This window comes from Quercus robur, chromosome 10 (assembly GCF_932294415.1).
Source record: "Quercus robur chromosome 10, dhQueRobu3.1, whole genome shotgun sequence".
Classification (NCBI taxonomy): domain Eukaryota; kingdom Viridiplantae; phylum Streptophyta; class Magnoliopsida; order Fagales; family Fagaceae; genus Quercus; species Quercus robur.
Genome location: NC_065543.1, coordinates 2981042 through 2994973, shown reverse-complemented (window position 1 = coordinate 2994973; position 13932 = coordinate 2981042). Strand labels below are relative to the sequence as shown.

At 37.3% G+C, this 13932-nt stretch overlaps 1 protein-coding gene across 25 annotated transcripts in view; it reads left to right on the top strand.

Annotated features, from left to right (window-relative positions):
* The first annotated feature begins 244 nt into the window (after positions 1-244).
* Positions 245-13932, top strand: part of LOC126703186 (putative disease resistance RPP13-like protein 1) — a 28715-nt gene continuing 15027 nt past the window's right edge. For 18 of the 25 annotated variants that reach the window (XM_050402132.1, XM_050402128.1, XM_050402124.1 and 15 more), the window contains exons 1-2: positions 245-593; positions 731-887. The gene's annotated coding sequence lies outside the window, so the exon portion shown is untranslated. The remainder of the gene's footprint in view (positions 594-730; positions 888-13932) is intronic. The other 7 variants (XM_050402138.1, XM_050402137.1, XM_050402135.1 and 4 more) reach the window with 3 other exon arrangements.

Sequence of the window (13932 nt, the reverse complement as noted above, 5' to 3'; positions counted from 1 at the left end):
TATGCATAAAAAATAAGTTTATGTAACGAATAGTGAATAATATTTGATTGACACAAAATTTAATATCCATATCAAGAATATAAAAAAACTAAGTAATCTAACAGTTATATTGTCAGAATATATAGTTATGTTAATTTTTTTAGAGGGGGCTGAATCCAAGGTTTATCCCAACTTAAAATGAATAGAAACAAAAAGGTATTTATGTTAATTTGAGTACCCTCTCCCCTTAAAATGAATTGAAAAAGGGTATTTATGGTAATTTATCAAACTTTTATTACAGAAGTCACGTAGCACCAATAATTATTGTTATAAAACAACTGGGAATTTCTCCATCATGGCCCATGAAAGAGTTTTCTGGCTGCCACGAACAAAGTTTTCTGGCTGCCACGAACAAAAAGAAAATACAGTCTACTAATTGCCATCAAGAAAGAGAGAGATACCGCCCCGCTTACATTCTCGTCAGCACCGGTTAGTTTCAGTGATATCTTGTGTGACTGATTATTACATCCTTGTTCTTTTCCTTTGATGACTTCTTTTTCCATTTCGATTGTCATGAGAGAGATACCGTGCCGCTTACATTCTCGTCAGCACCGGTAAGTTTCAGTGATATCTTGTGACTGATTATTACATCCTTGTTCTTTTCCTTTGATGACTTCTTTTTCATTTCGATTTAGATAATGAGCTCGTGATTGTTTTTTTTAATTATTTATTATTTTTAAATCATTTTTAGGTTTAGAACTTTTTAGATCAACTCTGACATCCACTGCTGTTGTTGTTAATCCACCGATCGTAAGTGGCCTATTTCTTCTTCAATCTTTTTTCTCTGACTCTAATTCCCAACGTCCATTGGCTGCATCTACGTTCCTTTTTGCGAGCTATATATTATAGTAAGTGCTCTTTCTCTCACTCTCTCTGTGATAATATAGTAAGTGCTCTCTATGTGTTTCACGCTATTTTTCTTTTGTTTTCCCTTGAAAAAATAGTTTCTTGAGAATCTGAGATCGATGGAGATATATACTATTAATACCCGATTATAAGCATAATAAAGCCCATTTATTCTCCTAAAGAGTGTATAAAAAAGTATTGGATCTATCACGTTTAGGCTTTAATCTAATAGCCATAAGAGCCACGTGCCTTAGGCTGTGTTTGGTTCATGTAAAATATTTTTTGGGAAATAAATATTTTCCGAAAATGCTATTTTCGGAAAAGGAAAATATTTTCAAGTGTTTGGTTGCATTCCAAAAAATGCTTTGGAAAATATTTTCTAGTGTTTGGTTGTTTTGTTGAAAATGCTCTAGAAAACCCATTTTTATCATGTTTTTCACATTTTCTTAAGATCCAAACAAATATTATTACATAAAATCAAAATATATAAACAACACAAGAAAAAAAAAATCAAAACAAAAACATCATTTATTCACAAATTCGGTGAGAGGGGGAAGAAAGAGCGAGAGATTGAGGGAAAGAGAGATCGGGAAAGAGAGAATCGGAGTGGATGGAGGCGGCGGCGGTCAAATCGGGTGGGCTTGGGGGTGGAGTGGAGTGGGCTGGTGGTCGGTGGCGGTCAGATTGACGATCGATGGTGGCGGCCAGTGCGTTGGAAAGCCTGGTGGAGCACGGCCTCCAGTCGGTTGTCAAGATTGAAGCTCATCGGTGCATGGCTGGTGATCGGAGAGGTGGATCGGTGATGAGGGAGGGTTGGGCTGAGATCTGGGTGGACCGGTGTTTGTCGGTCTTGCGTGTTTGGCCGGCCCCTTATCTGGGCAGTGGGTCGGCGTGATCTGAGCTTGGCTGGGCTAGCCGGAGCTTGGCTGAGGTGAGGCGTGATCTGGGTTTTGTGGGTGTGCTCGTGCTCGAGCGCTCTCTCTCTCTCTCTCTCTCTCTCTCTCTTTGCGCGTGAGTTCGGAAATGGTTTGAAGTAAAAATTTTGACTGAAACCAATTTCCGAGTCAAAGCCATTAAAACACACGGTCAACTGAAAATATTTTCCGGAAAATTTATTTTCCATGCACAACCAAACACCCGCATTTACGGAAAAGCATTTCTAAAAATGATTTGAAGTCAAAACAAACACAGCCTTAGTTTTACTTTTTACTCAGGGGATTTCTTCCAAGCTCTTTTGATTATTTATTATCCATGCTCCGAAGTCACAATAAATATCGTGAATATTGATACAACGAGTGCAAATAGGGTTATATGTATATATAAAAAAGAAAAAAAAAAGAAAAAAAGAAGAAGCTAATATGTATTTTAATTATATTAATTTATAATTTGGTTATGAAACTTTATTATTTATGTATTTATTTGTCGAAGGAGATGAGTCAAAGGAGAGATCGATTTTGAGATTATGCTGAGAAACTTAGCTTTGACCATGATTGATTAAGTTCAGAAGACAAATTAAAATAAGAGAAGAAATAAGTAAAATTTTGTCATCAATTAAGGCCAATAAAAACATAAAAACATGGACTTAACAATTGTATGTCTATATCAGATGATTAATGTTAGGAAAAATTCTATATAACTATAAATAAATTTCAACAAGCACAATAGAAGCACAATTACACAGGAACATAAAGATTTAAGACTGTGTTTGGTTCCCGTAAAATATTTTCCGGGAAAGAAAAATATTTTCAAGTGTTTGGTTGCATTATAAAAATTGCTCTGGAAAATATTTTTTGGTGTTTGGTTGTATTCTTGAAAATAATAGAGAAAACACATTTTCTACTTGATGCTCACATTTTTTCAGCTTCCAAACAAAACCCAACCAAAAAAAATTCATCAATGGCACGATCTTAGTGAAAGAAAACCCATTCGTCGGAGTGGTGGGTTTGACGAATGGGTTCGTCAAAGTGGTGGGTTCGTCGGCGCGGTGCGATCTAGTGTGATCAGCGTGGTGCGAGTGGGTTCGTCGACGATTTGGTGTGAGTGGGTTTGAGAACGATGGCGAGACCATCTTGCCGGTGGTGCGATGATCTCTCTACTCTCTCTTCTTTCTCTCTCTGTCTCTCTCTTTGCACGTGGTCCGGAAATGGCGAGACGATCTCGATGATCGGTGACTGGGTTCGACGAGGGTGGGTTTGAACGATCAGAGTGGTGCGATCATCTTGCTCTGATGCGATCTGGTTTTATTCTTGCTCCGACAAGGCGATCTTCTTACTCTTTCTCTCTCTCTCTCTTCTATTTTCCAAGGCTAGAAATCATTTGAAGTGAAAATGAAAACAAAAATCATTTTCCACCATTTTGGCTATATTTTACGGTCAACCTGGAAATGCTTTTCAGTTTGACCCAATTTGAAGTAACAACCGAACACCCACTTTTCCAGAAATCATTTCCAGAATCAGTTTGAAGCCAAAACAAACACAGCCTAAGTGAAAAAACCTTTTCTTCTTGAAAGGAAAAACCACTGAACAAACTTCGAATAATTTCATTATATTAAATAGAGATTACAAAACTTAAAGATACAACTTGAGCAAAGAAAAACATTTTTTTTTTCTTTACACTCACTACTATCTTTCTCGTTGTTTATCTCTCACAATTTTCTCTTGCTCTCTGTGTTTTTCTCTTCTCTTTTGCTTGCTCTCACTCATGCAGTTCTTCAAGACTACACTTAGTCCTCACTTTCTCTGGGACTTCACTCCTCACTCTTTTGCACCAAATGGCTGAATGACCTTCCTTCTATTTCTTCATCTTTTTCTTCTTTTCTTCCTTTCACACTCTTAACATCAATTCACAATAAATTAAACCCACTTACCTTGACTTTTGTACATAACAAAGATGACTTCAACTCCTTTTGGCATTATCGCGCACCCTTGGCGCGATTGTCATTCCACAAATATAAGTGTTTGTGGGGTGTAGGGACAAGGGCCGGGGTTTAAGTCTCCAAGAAGGAGCTTCACACACATATACACTTAGATTAGGTTAGAGTAGAATTTTTATCTTGTATATGTATAAAAAAAAAAAAAAAAAGATTAAAAAATATAAAATAAAAACTCCTTTTTTTGGCAAGCTTCTCCAGCAAGTTCACATAAACTTTCTAACTTTTGTACATGATGAAGAAAAAACTAAGATTGTTGAAAGACAAGAAAGACAAGCTCATTAAATGAGCATGTCTATTACAAGTGGGCTGGACCCATGGTGCAATGCACCCAACAATCTCCCCCTCCAGCCCACTTAGGGAGGAGATTTTCAGCTCAACTCTTCAGTTAGAATTTATGCCAGTCAAGCCAATACTAGGCTCAACCTTCTTCATTATCTTCACTAACACTAAATTTTTTTTTTTTTATCAAAGTCAATACCTTTTATTCTCAAAGAATTTATTTCACCATGGAGATCCTTAATCCAATATCTTGGCTCCCCCTCATTAGAAGCCCAAATATTCTTGAAGCTAACTTCACAATATTCTTCAATACACCTTCTTTCAAGAGGTTCAACAATCTCTAGTGGAGGATATTGCTCCCCCTGCTCAAGACCTTCACGATCTTTCACTTCATCATTCTTCCTAGCATCATGATATTTTTCATCAAATATCACTTCCTCATTTAAACTAGTGTCAGGTAGAGAGAATTTTACTCTCTTGGTTGCAACACCATTAATTTCAACTCTCAACTGTGGAATTTTCTCAAAAATTTTGACCGCATTGGACTTTTTCTTACAAGCCCTCACATGAGTCTTGTATATACCACAACAAGCACGTCCTCTTGCAACTTAGAAAGTTTCAATCTTCCATTGCCAAGATGGTTACAATAATGAGCTCGATCTATAGCTAATGTAGACAACACATCTATATATATCTAAAAGCTGAAGCATAGCATTTATTGTTGCTACGTTCCAGTTGAGCTACATCAACATCCACGTCATTATCATTTTTCTTTCCAATTTTCCTATAATTTTTTTAACATTTACTCTTTTTTTTATTAATATTTATACTTTCTCCAACCTTTCTCTATCCCTTACGTTTTCATCTCCCTACCACCCACTACTCTCTATCTTAATATCACTTTTCATCTCCTCACTACCCTTTACCTTACTTTTTCATCTCCCCACTACACTTTACCTTAATATCACTCTTCATCTTTCCTTTCATCTTCCTTTTTTTTTTGTCCTTTCTTATTCACAACCTCTTACTACAAATTTATTATTCTCTTATTCATTCTTTACATAATTTCCCTCATGAAAAAGGTTCTCTATCTCTCTCTCTCTCAATTTTGTGGTGGATTTTTTTAATTTTTCTTTCATCTTTGCTTTAGGTTGATAAATTGTTGTGTTCTTTAGAACTTTACATTATTGAGCTGATGCGATTTAGTTTTGTGATTTAAGTTTGATTTCTCTCTTTAATTGTTAATTTTATTACATGTGTTTTTCTTTAACTTCTTAGTTTGGGTTGCTTTAATTCACCTATTTAGTAGTTCTATATATGTTATTTTTGTACAACATGACATTTGTTCTATAAAATTCCTTTTAGACTTGATACTTTATCTTTTCATTTGATTTTTTTTCTCTCCTCATGTGTAGTAATTGATTTCTAACAAAAATTATTCTATTTATATATTTAGAAATATATTTCTTCTTAATTCCAATTGTTTAAATTTTGTATGGGCCATAAAGGAACAAAGGGGTCCATAATGCATTCATATTCTCCTCATATCGTGATAAATCTGAGTAGTTGAATAATGTTGTTTAATTTACCACTAGTACATATTTTTCCCTAAAAGCTACATACCATCGATCATAACCCCAAACGGATATTTCAAAGTTCATTTGCATGATTACTTTGCTGTGTGGTGAGTTGAAACATTGTTGGGTAATGATGTATGTTAGATTGTATGTGTGGCCTCTTGACTTGCAAATGGTAAGTACTGATTTATACTAAATTTTTGTTTTTGGTATTCTTTAGAGCTATAATGGTTGATAAGTCTAATGAGGCTCCATTAATTTATGCAAGGCTTCAATCTCACCCAAATGACAAGCAATAAAATAAGACAATTCATGTTTAGCTTTTAGGTTTATTCTTTCCGAAAAAAAAAAAAAAAAAAAAAAGGCTTTGCTTTCTAGTAACCACCAATTCGTGTTGTTAACTCAACATCATAAAGAAACTTTAATTTTTTTTTTGAGAAAGAGGTAAGTAAGTTTATTGAACTAAATCAAAGCGGAATACATCATCCAAGTCATTGGGTAACTCTTCTACCCATACATCAGTGTCTGCAGTTAAAACTGCTCTTCTAGCTAGGGCATGTGCCAATTTATTACCCTCTCTACGTACATGAACAAAGGAACAACTTGCTAACGATGAACTGAAATAGCAAATCTCATCAATAATATGACCAAACAGAGTACGGTTGGGACCTCCTGCATTGATGGCTTGAATGACCCGTTGGCAATCACCCTCAAAACACGCTTGGGGTAGCAGTAATTCCTTCACCAAGATCACAGCTCTACAGGCCGCAAGTGCTTCAGCATGCTCCACGGACTGGGGTCGAGAAATTTTTTGGCTCAACGCTCCCATGACATTACCAGAACTGTCCCGAACCACCACCCCAATTCCAGCAAGCTCACTACTTTCAAAAAAAGCTGCATCAAAATTAGCTTTGTACCCACCCTCTGCTGGCGGTGACCACTTAACACGGGGAGCATGGTGCACTGCATTCATGGGTCGCTGGTGAATCTCGCAGAACTCCATAACCAGCTCATTTGCTCTTCGACATATCTCCTGGATGGGCCACGTGGGTTGGCGTTCACGCAGCTTGTTTCTACGCTGCCAAAGACTCCAGGTAATTGTTGAGAAGAGAGCAACAAAGAAAGCAGAGCCTTGCTGAAAAACAGAGTCTAGCAAGTCCACGAAGCTCCTGTGGGCTTTCCGATACAACCCAGAAAATCTAGAATCTGATTTCCAGACTGACTTGGCTTGATCACACAGCCATAATACATGCAAGAGTGTTTCCGGATAATCCTCGCATAGGGAGCAAGTCACGTCCACCGGTATCTTCCGTCGTACGAGGTTTTGTTTTGTGGGAAGGGAGTCCGTTGCCGCACGCCAGATAAAGTGTTTGATCCTTTGTGGCGCATGAATTTTCCAAATGCGCTTCCACAGTAAGGAACACTCCCCACCTGACGAAGAAGGAAGTCCATTGCTCACTTCTGCATCAAGAACTCTGTATGCGGACTTTACCGAATATTCGCCATTCGGGGTTAGAGGCCAAACCAGCGAGTCCTCTGTATTCACAGTACTGACATGTATCCTCATGATCTTCTCTGCTTCCCAAGGGTAAAATATGTGCTGAATCAAACCAGGGTCCCATGTTTTGGAATTAGGATAAAATAAATCACACACCTTCTCAACCCTTGCATCATTCCTAGGCGAGATCACTCTGCTCTGTCCCACATCCGGCAACCAACTATGACTCCAAATATCTATCTTCCGCCCATCACCGACCCTCCACACAGCCCCCTTATGAATAACATCCCTGGATTGTAAGATACTTCTCCATGCATAGGAGCATTTTGAAGGTATTGGAACTTCCAAAATGTTTCCATTTGGGAAATATTTAGAGCTAAACACTTTAAAAAGAAGTGAGTCCTTATTATTCAAAAATCTCCATACCTACTTAGCAAGCATTGCCTTGTTAAAATTATGGATATCTCTAAAACCCATACCCCCAATGGATTTGGAGGAACACAATGTACTCCACTTCACCCAATGCACCTTTTTTGTCTCACCATTCCCCCACCAGAACTTGCGAATCATCATTTCAATATCTTTACATAAGCTAACCGGCAATTTGAAGGCACTCATAGAATATGCCGGAATTGATTGAATTACTGCCTTGATCATTACCTCTTTCCCAGCTTGAGAGAGTAACTTTTCCTTCCACCCTTGCATTTTTGACCACACTCGTTCTTTGATTTTAGTAAAACTTGCTTTCTTCCCCCTCCCTATAAAGGAAGGTAGACCCAGGTATTTCTCATAATGTTGAATTGCCGGAAGACCAAGTGACCCCTTTATTGCTTCCTGAGTTGCTTCATTAGTGTTTCTACTGAAGAAGAGAGTGGTTTTATCCTGATTCACCATCTGGCCTGAAGCTGCTTCATACAATGCCAATAACTCCTTTATTTTATCACATTCTGCTAGTGTAGACCTGCAGAAAAGTAAACAGTCATCTGCAAAAAATAGGTGAGTAAGCTTTGGGCCACGCCTACTAATAGAGAAACCATGAATTTGTCCATCATCAGCTGCCCCCCTTAGAAGCGCATTTAGACCTTTAGCACAAAAAAGAAAGAGGTAGGGGGATAGAGGATCCCCTTGTCTTAGCCCTCTTGTTGGGACAATCATTCCTTGTGGCTCACCATTTATCAAAATAGAATATGACACTGTGGTGATGCATTCCATGATCAGAGATACCCAGGAATTCTAAAAACCCATCCTCAGTAAAATTTTCTCTAGGAAGGCCCACTCCACCCGATCATAGGCTTTGCTCATATCTAACTTCAGAGCCATAAAACCTGTCTTCCCTGAGCAGCAAGTTTTCATGTGATGGAGAGATTCAAAGGCAATCAATACATTATCAGTAATCAATCTGTCAGCAATAAAAGCACTTTGGGTTTCAGATATGATACTTTTGAGAATTGGTTTGAGCCTATTTGTAATGACTTTACTGACAATTTTATAAATCACATTACACAAGCTAATTGGTCTAAATTCAGAAACTCTCTCTGGGTTTTTTACTTTTGGAATTAAAGTAATAAACGTATGATTTATGGATTTTAAGATAGAGCCAGAATTAAGACAAGATAAAACAGCTTGAGTAATATCCATACCAACTTCCGTCCAGTAAGTCTGATAAAATAAAGGGGGCATGCCATCCGGGCCAGGAGCTTTCAAAGGGGCCATTTCTTTTATTGCTAACTCAACCTCCTCAGCCTTGTAGGGAGCTGTAAGTTTTAAGTTCATATCCCTGGAAACAACTTCTTGGACCCCCTCCAAAACAACCTCCAAATTTTGCGGGTTAGATGTTGTGAAAAGATCAGCATAGAAATCAACCAAAACTTTTGTAAAGGCAGCTTCCTCAGATAACCAAACACCCTCTGCATCCCGTAGCCCTTTGATAAAATTCCTTCTCTTCCTATTGGTGGCTGTCCCATGAAAGAAACTAGTGTTCTTATCACCACTTTTAATCCATTGAACCCGAGATCTTTGATGCCACATTTGTTCTTCCCTATCAATCAAGACATTCAATTCTGACTTCAACCTCAACACCTCGTCATAATTATTCTCCTTGACCATTCTTTCCTCAGCTTTCCATAACAAATCCTTTTTCTGTTGGATTTGTTGTTTAACATTACCGAAATGTGCCTTGCTCCACTTCTTTAAATGTTTCTTGCATCTCTTCAACTTACTGGCCACTGTAAACATAGGAGTACCATTTGGACACTGGTGTGACCAAGCTCTAGAAACAGTATTCCCACAATCCGGGTCCGTAACCCACATAGCTTCAAACCGGAATGGTTTTCGCTTCCACATCTGTGCTTCCCCGTTTGGATCAAGAGCTAAGAATATTGGTCTATGATCTGATGTGTAGCAGTTCAAATGAGTGATTCTACCCGTCGGAAAGCGAGCTAACCAATCATAGTTTGCCACCCCTCGGTCTAGACGTTCCCAAATCCATTCACCATGCCGACGTCCATGCCAAGTAAACTCAGGTCCAGAATATCCTAAATCTACAAACCCGTAATCATCAAGAACGTCTCGGAAAGACTGCATGAGATTATGGGACCGTTGTGCACCACCTCTTTTTTCCGTAACCTCCAACAGCTCATTGAAATCACCTAGGCAGCACCATGGGAGCTTTGGTTTAGAATTCAACATACGAAGCATATTCCATCCCTCAGCTCTTCTGCTCGTTTCCGGTTCACCATAGAAACCAGTCAAGCGCCATCTGTTATCCAAACCACCATGCACTATCCCGTCAATATGATACTGTGAGAAACTATCAACCCAAACCATATCATCCTCTTTCCACAAGAGTGCCAACCCACCGCCCCTCCCTTCACTTGGGACAGTAAAACACCCAGCAAACTTCAACTGACATCGAACCCATTCCATCCAATCCTTATCCGACCATGTTTCCGACAAAAACACGATCGCGGGACCTTGCGCTTGTACAATGTCTACAAGCTCTCGAACTGCACGGCGGTTCCCAAGCCCCCGGCAGTTCCATGCTAAAAGATTCATTGGTTCCGGCGGGGCTGGGAACCAGCCTCCACCGATAATGTTAAGTCAGACTTTGCTGCCTTCTTCTTGTGCCCCTCTGTTTCCTCTGTTTCTGCATTCACGTCGCTGAATGTTCTTTTGGCTAAAATGGAAGAATGATGTTCAGTGGGCCGAACTTGGCTTCTTTCTCTACGTACCCAGCCCTTCTCCTTATTTTTCCCTTTATCTTGCACTGCACCCGGACTAGAGGAGCGGCCCAACAACCCAGGCCCATTACTTAACTTTTTCTCAACGTCCTGTTGGTGGAGCGTGACCTCATTATGTTCATCATTGCCTTCGTTGACTTTTACGTTATCAAATTTGGAAATTTCATAATCAATCTCCTCCAATTGCTCCTGAAATAAAGATTTCTGCACCGTTACTTCTTTACTACGAAGCGGCGCCGGCTCCGCAATATTTGGACTTTCCAAAAAGGTCTCCCGTGGATCTGAGCTGTCCAAATCTGCTTCCCGGTCGGCCACCTGACCAACTTGATCACCGGTCTCCTCCATACTCTGTTCTGCCTCTTGACTAGAACCATTTCCGTCGACTTCCTTTGAACTGCTTCCTACCGTATCATTCTCTCCATGCAACTCAGAACTAGTCCAACCATCTTCCTCGTCCAAACCCGGCACACGGATCACTGTTTTTTTTGAAGGGTTTGGCGAGGCTGCACGGAGCCATGCACCGAACTGCTGATCACCAACCTTGAGGGTGCCTCTACTTCTAATCCATAGTGGGCATTCTCTATCTCCATGGGTCAGCTTTCCGCACCAATAACAGATATTGGGCAGTCGTTCGTATCGAAAGTTTACCCAACCCTCCTTTCCTCTAGCCGTAATAATAGTACGTCCACGGCATAACGGTTTTTGGATATCGACCGCTACCCTTAACCGAATGAAATTAACTCTATACTGTTCTCCCTCATCTGTCATTTGGTTCTCCACCTTGCCAGCTACCGACCCAATCTTCTTAGCCAATTCCAAAGAGAAGCTTCCAACCGGCAAGTCGTGGACCTGGATCCAAAAGCGGGTCACACTAAAATCCAGGGATCAGATTGCCGCATCTCTATCAACTCTTTGCAGCACCACGAGATGCCGATCAAAAGACCAGGGCTCCCCTTCCATAACCCTATCAATATCTGCCTTCTCAGGGAACACGAAGAGAATCTTATGGTCCCCCATGTCTCTAATCTCGAACCCTTTCCTGGTCTTCCACAAGAGTGTGAAGGTCCTGGCTATGGCCTCCATATTCAGCACTCGATGAGTCAAAAACTTCGCTGCCAATATATGCTCCTCCACCGTATTCTCCTCTTGGACAGCAAACTTATCGCCTTCGCACTCTGAGAGAGAAAATCTCTTCCACGAACCCATCAACTTCTCCATCTCAACGAAAAAAAACTACTCGCTCTCTCCCTCAGGTCAAAAAACGTGGGAAGAGGACTGTAGAACTGTAGAAGACTGTAGAAAACTGTAGAAACCCCACTTTGACGTAGGTACTAGATTATTCTCCTGACGGCTAGGGTTACCCTAGGTCAGAGAAACTCCTTTGGCTCAAGGGAGTTAATAAACTTTAATTTAGTTATATGGATAGGGTTTATCATTTTTAGCACTACAACAATTGACTATTTAAATTCAGCCATATCCTCCATATCATTAAATTATTAATACTAGTTAAAAGCTTATGCATTGCACGGTTCTATCATAAACTTAGAGAATATAGTATATTTTATCTTATAAACAATAACGAAATAAATAATTATAATAATGACAAACTGAACAAATTGTCTCGATATAATAACTATCAAATATAAAATGATAACATCTAGATAAAAAAAATATTATTTTATAACATACCCATTGTGATTTAATGAGAATTTAGTATCTTTGGGAGATTGTTGAATACCTTTTTGTATACTATATTTTTAGTGTATCATTGTTTTTGTTTGACATTGCTCTTTATTGAACTCTTTAGTCCTTTGGGGCTTGTTACTCGAGACAAAACAACGTACAAAAAAGACTAAATGGATCGATTGCCTTCTTTTATAGGTTAAAGTGTACAACTCTAATTAAAAGTCAGTTAGCCAAAGCTATTTCAATCCGGAAAAAAAAAAAAAATCAAATTGTTATAAACAATTTATCATCAAATTTATATCAAGACATTCTTATTAATAAGTTAAAAAGAAGATTGTTATTTAAATCAAAATTGAGAGGATGAAAAAAATATATCACCATTGGAACCCATGTCATAAAACACCAAAAAAAAAAAAAAAAAAAAAATTCATGTCTAAGCATATTTAATGATTTATTCTCAAACCATAAACATATAAATTGGATAAAATTTAAGGAAATTAGGTTTTGAAAAAAAAGAAAAAAAATACACGAAACCTATTCAATTTAATGAGAAAAAAATTAGAGTAAATAAATAGATATCCACAAGATTGTAAGTAGAAGAAGAGGAATAGAGAAAAGGGTTTTTATTATGAATTATTCGATATATATATATATATATATACACACACACACATCTCACATTGAAGAAGTTGACATGAACAAAAAGTCTAAAGTTAGTCTGATTTGTGGAAGTGTGAAGCTGAAATCTAATTTTTAAAGAAGTAGAGTGTGAACATGATATTCGAGGAAAAAAAAAGTCATAGTGTGTGAAGAGAAAATTAAAAGAATTCAGTGTTTAATTTAAACACTAAAAGTAGTTGCTGTTTTTATTTAGTGTTTTATTTATTTTTAAAGTAGTTGCATTTTTTTTTTTTAACATCGTTGATGTTCTTTTTAAAGTGTAGTAATATAATTTTTTAAAAATAAATAAAGAGGCTTTGTCGCTTTAGCTGGGCATGTGTTGTATATTTAAACTTGTTCCGTAGTGGTTTGATCCATGTTAAAATGTTTTTCCTTTTGTTTTTTTTTTTTTTTTTGGGGGTTTTTTTTATTGTTTTTTGTTTTTTGTTTTTGTTCTTGTTTTTGTGTGTGCAGTACTCAATGATTAAGATCTCACCGGCATTCTCATAATAAAAAAAAAATTAAAATTAAAATTAAAAAAAAAAAAAAAGAGATCTCACCAGTATAATAGTCCAATAGTTTGCACATTTTTGCCCTTAATTGTAATTGTTGGCATGATTCAAAACAATAAGATATAATTATAATAAGAAAAGAATTAGATGATGAATTTGGATTCTAATCAAATTAAATTTTTTATCTATTATAGGATAAGAAGATAAAAAAAAAATTATATCTATTTTTTTAAAAATCTATAAAAATTTCTACATTTTGATGAAGCCACTTGGCGCAATAACGGCTTTTAAGTCCAACTTTTATTATATAATATATGATTTTCTCTTTTTTTTTTAATTTTTAAAAATCAAACATAAAATGTTTTAATTAAATACACATAAATAAAAAATTTCTTATAAAAACGTACTCATTTTTTTTAATATTTACACTTTCTCCTACATTTTTCATTCCTTTCACATTTTCATCTCCTCACTACCATCTACCTTAATATCACTCTTCATCTTTCCCTTTATCTTCATTTATTTTGTTTCTTCTTATTCTTATCCTCTTATTATAAAATTTTCATTATCTTTTCCATTCTATATTTCTATGCATAATTTTTCCTCACAAAAAAGGTTATTTCTCTCTCTCAATTTTTTGGTGGATGTTTTTTTTTTTCTTGTA